General features: G+C 44.9%; 1 protein-coding gene across 1 annotated transcript in view; it reads right to left on the reverse strand.

Annotated features, from left to right (window-relative positions):
* hspa12b (heat shock protein 12B) overlaps window positions 1-1,495 on the reverse strand; it is a 34,945-nt gene extending 33,450 nt beyond the window's left edge. Inside the window, exon 1 of the mRNA XM_060918847.1 lies at window positions 1,072-1,495. The gene's annotated coding sequence lies outside the window, so the exon portion shown is untranslated. The remainder of the gene's footprint in view (window positions 1-1,071) is intronic.
* Between the last annotated feature and the right edge of the window lie 12,902 nt (window positions 1,496-14,397).

Raw genomic sequence — 14,397 nt, forward strand, 5'->3', positions numbered from 1 at the left:
AGTGGGTGGAGCTAAATTCTGGACCAGAATAAAATGTTAACAGAAATCTAAAAAAGAAAATAGCCAGATTCACTGAATGCCAAAACTGCAAATGATCAGTGTTTTGATAGTGATATCTGTATATGATGTGATGATTACAGGTCTAGAAAGACAAACATTACAGACTGCACCTTCAAAGTAAAGATGTTATTTTTATTGAAAGGCATAACAAGGCAAGTACATTATTTACTCTTTTTCTTGGTTCCTTTGCCCACGTATGAGAGAGAGAGAGAGAGAGAGAGAGAGAGGCGTACACCCTGTTTGTACATTTTACTGTCAAGAACAAAACTCACAGCCACTTTTCCACACCATTAACACCAGCTGCCTCTATGTCCACTCACACAGGCACTCATAGATCATCACTGCATTTTTTCTCTTCAAGTTAAGGTGATAGTGTAAGGTTTTGTGCAGCCTTATGACAATGGTACCTATATAACATTTGTTATAACTATCATTGGTAACTCAATTATCCCTCCAAGTGGGACTTTCCCACAATTCAGACAGCTTGGAGAGGTATATCACTCCAGAGCAAGGGAAAAGCTATTATCCGTATCCTCCAAAACCTTCACATGATACTAAATTTGGCAAAGCTTGCAGGACATAAATAATACAAGCTATTGGTGGAAGTGCTCCACCTTAATGTCTCTCACTGCCCATCTTCCATTTTCCCGTTCATATCTACAACAAACCCACAACAACAATCCCACCTTCTGGCTCCAAATGTCCATTCAAGAAATTATACAGTACTGAAAACTAATCACACAGCTCCCATTACTGTAATTCCTATTGTTCATTGAGTTTCTCTGCACTGCACATTTGAGTACTGCTCTAACACACCTGATCCAGCCCACCAACTCATACACAACTCTTGCAGAATTTTAGTGTATTGCATAGAGAGAGTAACAGTTTCTCTTCTGAACCCAGTGGATGCTTTAGAGAATGAAAGTGCCCGGTTACTACAGGACCAGTAATGCAAAACACTACTGCACTATCCAACAACCAGTCTTTGCTATAGAATATCAACCAACTCACCCCTGTGCTGATGGACCAATTCGCTTGTTTTGTGACCAAACACTTGATCTGTTTCAATGAAGAAAAAGGAAAAAAAAAGCCAGAGCCACAGAAAATATTTTGTGATGCTTCTGAAGTTCTAGAATGATTAAATGTCCAGCTGGAGATGTCAAGACGTCAGATAGAGTAAAGGCACAATTAGAGAGTGCACAAAGTTTGAGTTGGAGGAAAAAATCCAAACACTTCACAGTCAACAGTCCACAGTAGAGAATTCCCTTTCACTCCTTTGCCGTGTGTTCGCTCCTGTGTCTGTATCCAGGCATTCAATCCCTCAACTGCACACTGGAATGTCAGAGAGGAAAGGGTGATAGAGAAGGAGCCACACATACATTTTATTTGGCTCTGGAGGCTCTCAGTGCAGAAGTGAGGGGAGGGGAGGGGAGAGTGACTTCATAGGGGATCATATTCAATGACCGTGTGTGTGTGTGTGTGTGTGTGTGTGTGTGTGTGTGGAGGGAGGAGAGAGTTTAGAATGGCAATACAGAGTGATTAAGTCATCTGCTCTCCTTTTCCTCTTCTTCCTCCCTCCACACCCCCTGCATTAGATCCTCTGTTTTTCCTCCCATCCCAGCTCGCCCTGTCTTACCTCGACTTTCTTCCTGTCTTCTCTTCACTCTCTTTCATCTTTTTGTCCTCTTCACTTCCTCATCCTAGCCCATCTGTTTCTTTCTCCATATTACTGAGTGTCATACTGCAGTTTTGCAATTGTACAGCCTTCGGCATTATAACAATGTACTGAGTTTGACTGTCCCATTTGTGGTCAAAATGGCTCAAAAGACTTTTTTTGGGGTGACATTATACATAAACATTTATTAGTTGTATTGTCTATCAGCTCTAGAGTGCCAAAATATGTGCTGTAACTTTAGAATAATGCAAATAGTATGAAAATGCAATAATTTAGCATAGCTGAAATTGTACTGAATGTTACTGTACCCACTACATATTAGCTTATTAGGCCATGCTTGGATAAAAGCATCTGCCAAATGAACAATGTCAAGTTCATAAATGTAAATGTTAAGTTTAAGGCGTAATGCAGCTGATGAGGAAAAATTGTTTTGATATAATAATAATAATAATAATAATAATAATAATAATAATAGGCGGCACGGTCGTGTAGTGGTTAGCACTGCCGCCTCACAGCAAGAAGGTCTTGGGTTTGAGCCCAGTGGCCGACGAGGGCCTTTCTGTGTGGAGTTTGCATGTTCTCCCCGTGTCTGCGTGGGTTTCCTCCGGATGCTCCAGTTTCCCCTACAGTTCAAAGACATGCAGGTTAGGCTAATTGGTGGCTCTAAATTGACCGTAGGTGTGAATGTAAGTGTGAATGGTTGTTTGTCTCTATGTGTCAGCCCTGTGATGACCTGACGACTTGTCCAGGGTGTACTCTTGCCCATTGTCAGCTGGGATAGGCTCCAGCTTGCCTGCAACCCTGTAGGACAGGATAAGCGGTTACAGATAATGGATGGATAATAATAATAATAATAATAATAATAATAATCTCGTCTCGTCTCATTTTCATCCGCTTATCCGGGGCCAGGTTGCGGAAGCAGCAGTCTGAGCATGGAAGCCCAAACTTCCCTTTCCCCAGACACCTCGGCCAGCTCCTTGGGAAGAACACTGAGGCGTTCCCAGGCCAGCTGAGAGACATAGTCCCTCCAGTGTGTCCTGGGTCTTTCCTGGGGCTTCCTCCCAGGGGGACATGCCTGGAACACCTCCCCAGGGAGGCGTCCAGGAGGCATCCAAAAGAGATGCCCAAGCCACCTCAGCTGATTCCTCTCGATGTGGAGGAGCAGCGGCTCTACTCCGAGCTCCTCCCGAGTGACTGTGCTTCTCACCCATCTCTAAGGGAGCGCCCAGCCACCCTGCGAAGGAAACTCATTTTGGCCGCTTGTATCCGCGATCTTGTTCTTCCGGTCATTACCCAAAGCTCATGACCATAGGTGAGAGTCGGAACGTAGATCGACCGGTAAATCGAGAGTTTTGCCTTTTGGCTCAGCTCCTTCTTCACCACGACAGACCAGTAAAGCGACCACATCACTGCAGAGGCTGCACCAATCCGCCTGTCGATCTCATGCTCTATCCTTCCCTCACTCGTGAACAAGATCCCGAGATACTTAAACTCCTCCACTTGAGGCAGGACTTCTCCACCAACCTGGAGAGGGCAAGCCACCCTTTTCTGGTTGAGAACAATGGCCTCAGACTTGGAGGTGCTGATTCTCATCCCAGCTGCTTCACACTTGACTGCAAACCGCCCCAGTGCATGCTGAAGGTCCTGGTTTGAAGAAGCCAACAGGACAACATCATCTGCAAAAAGCAGAGATGAAATCCTGTGGTTCCCAAACAGTATTCCTTCCGGCCCCTGGCTGTGCCTAGAAATTCTGTCCATAAAAATTATGAACAGAACCGGTGACAAAGGGCAGCCCTGCCGGAGTCCAACATGCACTGGGAACAGGTCTGACTTACTGCCGGCAATGCAATCCAGACTCCTGCTCCGCTCATACAGGGACCAGACAGCCCTTAGCAAAGAGCCCCGAACCCCATACTCCTGAAGCACCCCCCACAGAATACCATGAGGGACATGGTTGAATGCCTTCTCCAGATCCACAAAGCACATGTGGACTGGTTGGGCAAACTCCCATGAACCCTCGAGCACCCTATGAAGGGTATAGAGCTGGTCCAGTGTTCTGCGACCAGGACGAAAACCGCATTGTTCCTCCTGGATCCGAGGTTCGACTATTGGCCGAATTCTCCTCTCCAGTACCCTGGAGTAAACCTTCCCTGGGAGACTGAGAAGTGTGATTCCCCTATAATTGGAGCACACTCTCTGGTCCCCTTTCTTAAAAAGAAAGTCTGCCACCCCAGTCTGCCACCCCAGAGGCACTGTCCCCGACCGCCACGTGATGTTGCAGAGGCATGTCAGCCAAGACAGCCCCACAACATCCAGAGACTTGAGATACTCAGGGCAGATCTCATCCAGCCCCGGTGCCTTGCCACCGAGGAGCTTGCAAACCACCTCAGTAACTTCGGCTTGGGTAATGGACGAGTCCACCTCTGAATTATCAGCCTCCGCTTTCTCAATGGAAGATGTGATGGTGGGATTGAGGAGATCCTCGAAGTATTCCTTCCACCTCCCAACAATGTCCCCAGTCGAAGTCAACAGCTCCCCACCCGCACTGTAAACAGTGTTGGCAGAGTACTGCTTCCCCCTTCTGAGGCGCCGGATGGTTTGCCAGAATTTCTTCAAGGCCAACCGATAATCCTCCTCCATGGCCTCACCGAACTCCTCCCAGTTCAGAGTTTTTGCCTCCTCAACTGCCCGAGCTGCGGTATGTCTGGCCTGCCGATACCCGTCAGCTGTCTCAGGAGTCCTGGAGGCCAACATGGCCCGATAGGACTCCTTCTTCAGCTTGACGGCATCCCTTACTTCCAGTGTCCACCACCGGGTTCGGGGATTGCCACCACGACAGGCACTGGAGACCTTGCAGCCACAGCTCCGAGCAGCCGCATCTACAATGGAGGTAGAGAACATGGTCCACTCAGACTCAATGTCCCCCACCTCCATTGGAAGCTGGGAGAAGCTCTCCCAGAGGTGGGAGTTAAAGACCTCCCTGACAGAGTGCTTGGCCAGACGTTCCCAGCAGATCCTCACCATACGTTTGGGCCTGCCAGGTCTGTCCAGCATCCTCCTCTGCCAGCAGATCCAACTCACCACCAGGTGGTGATCAGTTGACAGCTCAGCCCCTCTCTTCACCCGAGTGTCCAAGACAGAGATCAGATGAAACGACAACAAAGTCGACCATCGACCTCCGACCTAAGGTGTCCTGGTGCCACGTGCATTTATGGACACCCCTATGCTCGAACATGGTGTTCATTATGGACAAACTATGACTAGCACAGAAGTCCAATAACAAAACATCACTCGGCTTCAGATCAGGGAGGCTGTTCCTCTCAATCACGCCCCTCCAGGTGTCACTGTCATCGTCCACGTGAGAGTTGAAGTCCCCCAGTAGAACAATGGAGTCCCCAGTCTGAGCACCTCTCAGTACCTCTCCCAGGGACTCCAAGAAGGCCGGATACTCTATACTGCTATTTGACCAGTAGGCACAAACAACAGCAAGAGCCATCTCCCCGATCTGAAGGCGCAGAGAGGCGACCCTCTCGTTCACTGGGGTAAACTCCAACACATGGCGGCTGAGCTGGGGAGCTATAAGCAAGCCCACACCAGCCCGCCGCCGCTCACCATGGGCGACTCCAGAGAAGTGAAGAGTCCAGCCCCTCTCGAGGTGCTGGGTTCCAGAGCCCAAGCTGTGCGTGGAGGTGAGCCAGACTATATCTAGCCGGTACCTCTCAATCACCCGCACAAGCTCAGGCTCTTTCCCCCTCAGTGAAGTGACATTCCATGTCCCAACAGCTAGCCGCAGTGTTTGGGGATCAGGTCGTTGAGGCTCCTGCCTTCGACTGCCACCCAATCCACACTGCACCGGCCTCCTACGGCTACCTCTGTGGGTGGTGAACCCACAGGAGGTCGGGCCCACGTCACCGCTTCGGGCTGAGCCCGGCCGGGCCCCGTGGGCAAAGGCCCGGCCACCAAGCACTCACATACGAGCCCCAACCCCGGGCGTGGCTCCAGGGTGGGGCCCTGGCTGCGCCATACCGGGCGACGTCACGGTCCTTGATCTATTATTATCCATAAGGGTTTTGGTGAACTGCTCTTGGTCTGGCCTGTCACCTAGGACCTGTCTGCCTTGGGAGACCCTAACAGGGGTGTAATGCCCCCAACAACACAGCTCTTAGGATCATTCAATAATATTATATAATAATAATAATAATAATAATAATAATAATAAGTTAAACTTGTATAACGCCTTCCCCATACCCAAGGTCGCTTTACAATTGGGGGGAATGACCGTGTCCCTACCTATTAGGCCCTACCTGTAAATTTCCCTTATTGTCATTTAAGTGTATGTGAGTGCCTATATACACAGAAATATACATACATAGTCTTGTTGTTTGGTACAGGGACGGAGACAGAATAGTATAAATGAGACTTTATTTGGACACTTGTCTCTCATGCTATATCCTAGAAGCCCCATAGATCATGTCTATACACAAACACCAACACATATACAGTACATACAGTCCTTATTACTATTTGAAAGTAAGTCTTGACAGTGTGCTGGAAGAATGTCTCAGGCTTATACACAGACACACACTTTAGCACAATAAAAGGTCTCTGTGATTTGCACATTCCCAGTTTTGCCCCATTTCAAAATCAGTTTATTTTGCCCAAGTCTGGAGGTCATTACTATTGCCATCAGAAGAGGCCCAGGTAAGGGCAGTCATGCAAACCACTCTTACACTCTTTTTCAACCACATCCAGACAGTATATGTATACAGTACCAGTCAAAAGTTTGGACACTCATTACTGTAACACTGTATGTATATGTATATCTGAAAACATTTCATTGCTCTTGTTATTTTGACCAGTTGTCATTTTCTGCAATTAGACACTCAAAGTGACAATATTTTTATGGGAAATTTGGAAACAAAAATGTTCATGTTCCTCAAACACATACCTATAAAGAGTAAAACCAGAGAAACTGATAATTTTGCAGTGGTCTCTTAATTTTTTTTCCATGTCCCAGTTAGTGAAGAGTTGTTTTCGCCCTCTGCCAGTCTCTAACTTTGCTGTCCCCAAAGTCTGCTGCTGAACCTTGTTCTTATGAACAGCTGTCTTTGAAATTTTCAGGATGGAAGCACCCTGAAGCTCACTGCATCCCTCTGTCAGTAAAGCCAGACAGTTTCTCAAACAAAACTTCTCTTTTTAACTCTTTTGGCATGATAAACAGATATTTTTGTCAACCAAATATATTTAAGACACTACTGTTTTTACCATCCAAACCGGTCCGATTGCAAGAGGATAGTGATGACCACAGCAGGGTTTTTATACTTTTTCCTCATTAAATAAGGTTTGGTTCAGGTGATCACATAATCAGTACCTCATTAAGTAAAATGAGGTATGTTTGTGTTGGACTTCCAGCACAGACACTGGAATGAAATGGCTGCTATGCATAGAGATGCTGATTTAAGGGAAAAAAAATTATATATATGTCTTCAAAAGTAATGAAATTAAATGTTTCTGCATTTAAAAAAATGTCATACAGATCAGTAAGCAGTAATGCATGAAAAAAGTCAATGTTTGGTGCGACGACCCTTCGCTTTAAAAAAAATGAGCAGTCTCAGGTACAGTTAGTGCAATTTCATAAGGAACTGAGCTGTAAGTTTTACTGAGCATCTTCCAGAACCAGTCGCAGTTCTTCTGGAGACTTTGACTGTCTCACTTCCTTCTTATTTTTGCAGAAAAATCCAGAAACCTTCATTATGTTTTTATCTGAAATGTGGTCTGTTATGTAATATGCTCCTTTATTTACTGACATAAAACATTTTTCTGTAACATTTGATTTTGTGCTGGAAAACTAATGTTTGGTAATCTAAAGTGTTTTTGTACTGGTTCCATAATGTAGAAGTCACAAATAAAAAATCTCTAACAAAGTTTATACTAGGGCGGCACGGTGGTGTAGTGGTTAGCGCTGTCGCCTCACAGCAAGAAGGTCCTGGGTTCGAGCCCCGGGGCCGGCGAGGGCCTTTCTGTGTGGAGTTTGCATGTTCTCCCCGTGTCCGCGTGGGTTTCCTCCGGGTGCTCCGGTTTCCCCCACAGTCCAAAGACATGCAGGTTAGGTTGACTGGTGACTCTAAATTGACCGTAGGTGTGAATGTGAGTGTGAATGGTTGTCTGTGTCTATGTGTCAGCCCTGTGATGACCTGGCGACTTGTCCAGGGTGTACCCCGCCTTTCGCCCGTAGTCAGCTGGGATAGGCTCCAGCTTGCCTGCGACCCTGTAGAAGGATAATGCGGCTAGAGATAATGAGATGAGATGAGATGAAAGTTTATACTAACAAAATAAGGTGCCTCAGACTTTTGCACAGTTACAGTGCTCAGCATAAATGAGTACACCCCCTTTGAAAAGTAACATTTTAAACAATATCTCAATGAACACAAACAATTTCCAAAATGTTGAACAGACAAAGTTTAATATAACATCTGTTTAACTAATAACGTGAAAGTAAGGTTAATAATATAACTTAAATTACACATTTTTCAGTTTTACTCAAATTAGGGTGGTGCAAAAATGAGTACACCCCACAACAAAAACATACATCTAGTACTTTGTATGGCCTCCATGATTTTTAATGACAGCACCAAGTCTTCTAGGCATGGAATGAACAAGTTGGCGACATTTTGCAACATCAATCTTTTTCCATTCTTCAACAACGACCTCTTTTCATGACTGGATGCTGGATGGAGAGTGATGCTCAACTTGTCTCTTCAGAATTCCCCAAAGAAAATAATTTATTTACACCACAAAGGTGAAGGCTACAAGAAGATCAGCAAAGCTTTACTCAGAATACTGTAGCAAAAGTGGTACAAAAATTTAAGAAAGATGAAACTGCAGCCATCTCACAGAGACGTCCAGGTCATCCACGGAAGTTAACACCTCGACAGGAGCGTCTTCTGATGAGAAGGACTGAAGAAAATCGGCATGCAAGTTCATTGCAGTTATCTAAAGAAGTAGAAAGCCAAACTGGGGTGACTATTTCCTGTGACACAATACGGCGTACACTGCAGAGGAATGGCATGCATGGATGCCGTCCACGAAAGACGCCTCTCCTAAAGCCCAGGCACAAAAAAGCCTCTGGGGTGATGAGACCAAGATAAATGTTTTTGGAACTGATGGCTTCAAAACTGTATGGCGTCGCAAAGGTGAGGAATACAAAGAGAAATGCATGGTGCCTACAGTGAAACATGGTGGTGGCAGTGTCCTTATGTGGGGCTGCATGAGTGCTGCTGGTGTCGGGGAGCTGCATTTCATTGATGGCATCATGAATTCACAGACGTATTGCTCTATACTGAAAGAGAAGATGCTACCATCACTCCGTGCCCTTGATCATCGTGCACTTTTCCAACATGACAATGATCCTAAACACACATCTAAGGCCACTGTTGGATTTCTGAAGAAGAAGAGGGTGAAAGTGATTCAGTGGCCAAGTACGTCTCCTGATCTGAACCCAATCGAACACCTATGGGGAATTCTGAAGAGACAAGTTGAGCATCACTCTCCATCCAGCATCCAGTCACGAAAAGAGGTCATTGTTGAAGAATGGAAAAAGATTGATGTTGCAAAATCTCGCCAACTTGTTCATTCCATGCCTAGAAGACTTGGTGCTGTCATTAAAAATCATGGAGGCCATACAAAGTACTAGATGTAGTAGTTTTTGTTGTGGGGCGTACTCATTTTTGCACCACCCTAATTTGAGTAAAACTGAAAAATATGTAATCTAAGTTATATTATTAACCTTACTTTCACGTTATAAGTTAAACAGATGTTATATTAAACTTTGTCTTTTCAACATTTTGGAAATTGGGAGTTTTCATGTTCTCCCTGTGTGGGTTTCCTCCAGGTGCTATGGTTTCCCCCACAGTCCAAAGACATGCAGGTTAGGTTAACTGGTGACTTTAAATTGACCGTAGGTGTGAATGTGAGTGTGAATGGTTGTTTGTCTCTATCTGTCAGCTCTGTGATGATCTGGTGACTTGTCCAGGGTGTACCCCACCTCTCACCCATAGTCAGCTGGGATAGGCTCCAGCTTGCCTGTGACCCTGTAGAACAGGATAAGCAGCTACAGATAATGGATGGATGGATGGATGGATGGATGGATATACAACACTGACAAGTGAAGTGTATAACATTGATAGACTGATTTTCATTACAGTGGCACCTGTGAAAGGATGGGATATTAGGCAGCAAGTAAACAGTCAGTTGATGTGTTGGAAGCAGAGAAACTGGGCAAGTGTAAGGATCTGAGCAAATCTGAAAAAGGTCCAGTTATGATGGCTGATGGCTAGGTGGCTGGGTCTGAGCATTTCCAAAACAGCAGGTCTTGTGGGGTGTTCCCAGTATGCAGTGGTTAGTACCTACCAAAAGTGGTCCGAGGAAATATAATCGGTGAAACTGCAACAGGGTCATGGTCACCCAAGGCTCAGTGATGTCTGGTCCAATCCCACAGAAAAGCTATTATAGTACAAAAATTTGAAAAAGTTAATGCTGGCTATGATAGAAAGGTGTAAGAACACCACAGACTAGTCAGAGTGCCCATGCTGACCCCTGCCCACTGCTGAAAGCACCTACAATGGGGATGTGAGCATCAGAATTGGACCATGGAGCAATGGAAGAAGGTGGCCTGGTCTGATGAATCATGTTTTCTTTTACATCATGTGGACAGCCGGGTGTGTGTCTGTCTCTCACCTGAGGAAGAAATGCCACCAGGATGCATTGGGAAGAACGTTAGCCGACAGCCACAGAGTGATGCTCTGGGCAATGTTCTGCTGGGAAACCTTGGGTCCTGGCATTCATGTAGATGTAATTTTGACACATCCCACCTACTGAAACATTGTTGCAGACCAAGTAAACCCCTTCATGGAAACGGTATTCACTAATGGCAGTGGTTTCTTTCAGCTGGATACTTTGCCTTGGTACGCTGCAAAAATTGTTCAGAAATGGTTTGAGGAACATGACAAAGAGTTCACTGTGTTAACTTTGCCTCCAAACTCCCCAAATCTCAATCTCATCGAGCATCTATGGGATGTGCTGGACAAACAAGTCTCATCCATGGAGCCACATTGCAACTTACAGGAATTAAAGAATCTGCTGTGAACATCTTGGTGGCAGATACTGCAGCACATTTTCAGAGGTCTTGTGGAGTCCATGCCTTGACAGGTCAGAGCCGTTTTGGTGGCACAAGGGGGACCTACATAATATTAGGCAAGTGGTAGTAATGTTATGGCTGATCGATGTATATACATACTGTGCATACAAAAAGAAAATAAAGAATTGATGAAAGAAAGCATGTATGTGTGTACAGACAGCAACAAGTTAAAGGAAAAAAACGTGACTTTCTTATGCTATAGGGTAATTATGCTGCTGTGGTTTGAGTCCTCTTGTCCCCTTAGAAGAAAGAGTCACTACACACTAATAAATTAATTATTTATTCCTACTGATCACCTTTATCCTGACGAAATAATGAAACATTTCTCTCTTGGTAGGAGTGGTCTCTTCCAGAAGGACTCCACTCCCATCGACAGGGCGTGAGGCTCACTGAATAATTTGACGAGAATAAAAATGAATGGTTGTCTGTGTCTATGTGTCAGCCCTGTGATGACCTGGCGACTTGTCCAGGGTGTACCCCGCCTTTCGCCCGTAGTCAGCTGGGATAGGCTCCAGCTTGCCTGCGACCCTGTAGAACAGGATAAAGCGGCTACAGATAATGAGATGAGAATGAATGAGAATAAAAATTATGTAAGTCATATGCTATGGCTTTGCACAGTGATCAGATCTCAAAACAATAGTAGAATTTAGACAGATGTGTTAAACAGCACTCTCCACCACCATCATCAAATCACCAACTGAGGGGATGTGATTTGAAATAATGATACTTAAATCTTTCCAGTACAGTTGCAGAGAATTGTAGAATCTATGCAAAAATGCATATGAGCTGCATTGTCACAGGTCTGCGTGTATGTGTCACTATTTTGCATATTTACTGCATCACCTTAAAGAGCCCAGTGCTACAACATAGCATATTTGCTGTTTGAAAAAGCCATATTCAGTCGTCAAAGCCATAATCAACTGGTTCACACATAGAAGCCCTCACCCTTCTGTTTTATCTCTTTACATCTATCAGCACACAGACTTGTCCTCTCCCACCTTTGACTCAGACAGGAAGTCAGTGAATTGACTGACAGGAAGTGTTCCATATAGATATACTGGAAAACTGTTCATGCTGTACATCGAACCAGGAAGTGATTTGTCGCTGACCCCAAACCCTTCCTGTATTGTTTGCCACCCTTCCGCTTTCTAATGGCCAACACCCAAGGCAGAGTGAGAGTTGTCTGGGACATGATGTCTACAGTTTACAAAGAACAGAGTAAAATAATTATATCCCTACTCCGAAAGGGAGCGGGGGGGGGGGGGGGGTTATACTGATTTACCTCTGTCCGTCCATCTGTATCTCTGTATCGCTGTATTTCCGTCTGTCCGAAACACCATTTTTCTCAGCAACCACAAATCATAGCCAGTTGGTACTTGGTACCAAACTTCAGCTTGGGGTTCTATACCGTGTGTACCGTTTTCAGGTCTGTCGCACATCGACTTCCTGTTTACGGACTGAATGTATTTACGAAACATATAGGGTGGATTTACAAAATTTTAGTAACACTTTTCTCAGCAACTACAAATCACAACTGCTTGATATTTGGTACCGAGCTTCAGCTTGGGGTTCTATACTGTGTATACAGCTTTCAGGTCTGTCACACATCAACTTCCTGTTTACTGACTGAATGTATTTATGAAATGTATAGGGTGGATTTTGACGCAATTTCAAGAAGCAAAATGCTATTTCAAAATGACCGTTTACCAGGACGCTATTTGAAATCCCTGGGGAGAGACACTGCTCTTTACTGACTTGTTTCAGGGTTAATTATTTGTTGAAGTCAACATGCATAATAAGTGTCCTGTTTCTTCGATTGCTTGCATTCTGATATAATCGAGAGCAGGGGGATACGTAAGTGAGCAGTAGCTCACAGCTGATCTTGTTCGTAGCAGTTAACTCCACACCGACAGTGCTTTCACAGTTGCAGGAGCAAAAACCGATTTATCGGATATCTCTGGGTGTGTGTATGTGCAAACAAAAGTACTGACATATCAAACAAGTCTGAAGGTCTTTTCCATCCTCAAGTGTTCCTTCCTGATCAGACTGGCCTGTACACTGTGCTGGAATTCTATAAGCATCAGAGTGATTGTATACACATGTGTGTGTGTGTTGGTGTAGTGTATTGTGCTCTCCCACCCTTGGCTTTCCTGTGACAAATTTCCACCGTTCATGCATGCACACCCACAGAAACATGCACGTACGCACAGTTACAATCCCATTCCATTATAACACAGACTCCTAATTTTCCCCTTCCCCCAAACTGCCAAAGAGAAACAACTTGCTGAAGGATCAAATCCAGTTTCACTCTGCGTATGTGTTGTGGCAGCTCTGCGCATGTTATGTTGGTGGAGTGTATGTGTGTGTGTGTGGATGACAAAGTACAGAGTAAACATTTATTTGTTGACATTTTCAATATGAGCTTTGTGTGGTTTGTGCGAGCTAGATGTGTGTATGTCTGTGCACGCACACACACACACACACACACACACACACACACACACACACACATTTCTCCAGAAAGTGACTATGATAAATAGCCCCCTTTGAGCGTGCACCTAGCCCCTCAGCGAGCCTTTTCAGATTAGGGATTCGGATGAGTGGAAGGAAAGGGGTGCAAACAGTATGTAGCTTGCCGTTTTACCCTTGTGCAATCTGAGCCCCTTCAACAGAGACAGAATAAATCAACACAACTCCGCCTTTCCTACCACACTGGGAAACAGTAAGAACTCTGGTACAATTACAGCTGAGGTTTTACAGCAGATTCCAGAAACTTCTGCATTAAACCTCTAAGAGTGCTTACACATTACAGTGGAAATTATATTTACATATGGATCATGTCTGGTTCATTTTTCATTGTGGGTGCCCTGGTTTGCCCCTAAAACACACTCACAGTACAAACGTCAAGAAAAAATAAATCTCTTGTGGAAGCAAGTTAGGGAGCTAAGAATATAAGCAGTGATTTTTTTTCTGGTGTTGTTGAGACCTGGCTGATTTCCTAGACATTCTCCATTTAACAATTATTCCACAAAAGTGAGTTGTATATGAGCTGATAGCCGATGAGGTGCGTAGCGCTGAGTTGGCTATAAACCATGTACGACAAGATTGAGCGGAATAACTTTTATTCTATCCACATTCACTGGATTTTGAGAAACAAATCATTTTTATGTTTATTTTTTGTAAATTCGATTAATAAAAACTTTAGACAAAACTCATCTCACCTCATCTCATTATCTCTAGCCGCTTTATCCTGTTCTACAGGGTCGCAGGCAAGCTGGAGCCTATCCCAGCTGACTACGGGCGAAAGGCGGGGTACACCCTGGACAAGTCGCCAGGTCATCACAGGGCTGACACATAGACACAGACAACCATTCACACTCACATTCACACCTACGGTCAATTTAGAGTCACCAGTTAACCTAACCTGCATGTCTTTGGACTGTGGGAGAAAACGTCCGACAAAATT

Source organism: Neoarius graeffei, chromosome 1 (genome assembly GCF_027579695.1).
Source record: "Neoarius graeffei isolate fNeoGra1 chromosome 1, fNeoGra1.pri, whole genome shotgun sequence".
Classification (NCBI taxonomy): Eukaryota; Metazoa; Chordata; class Actinopteri; order Siluriformes; family Ariidae; genus Neoarius; species Neoarius graeffei.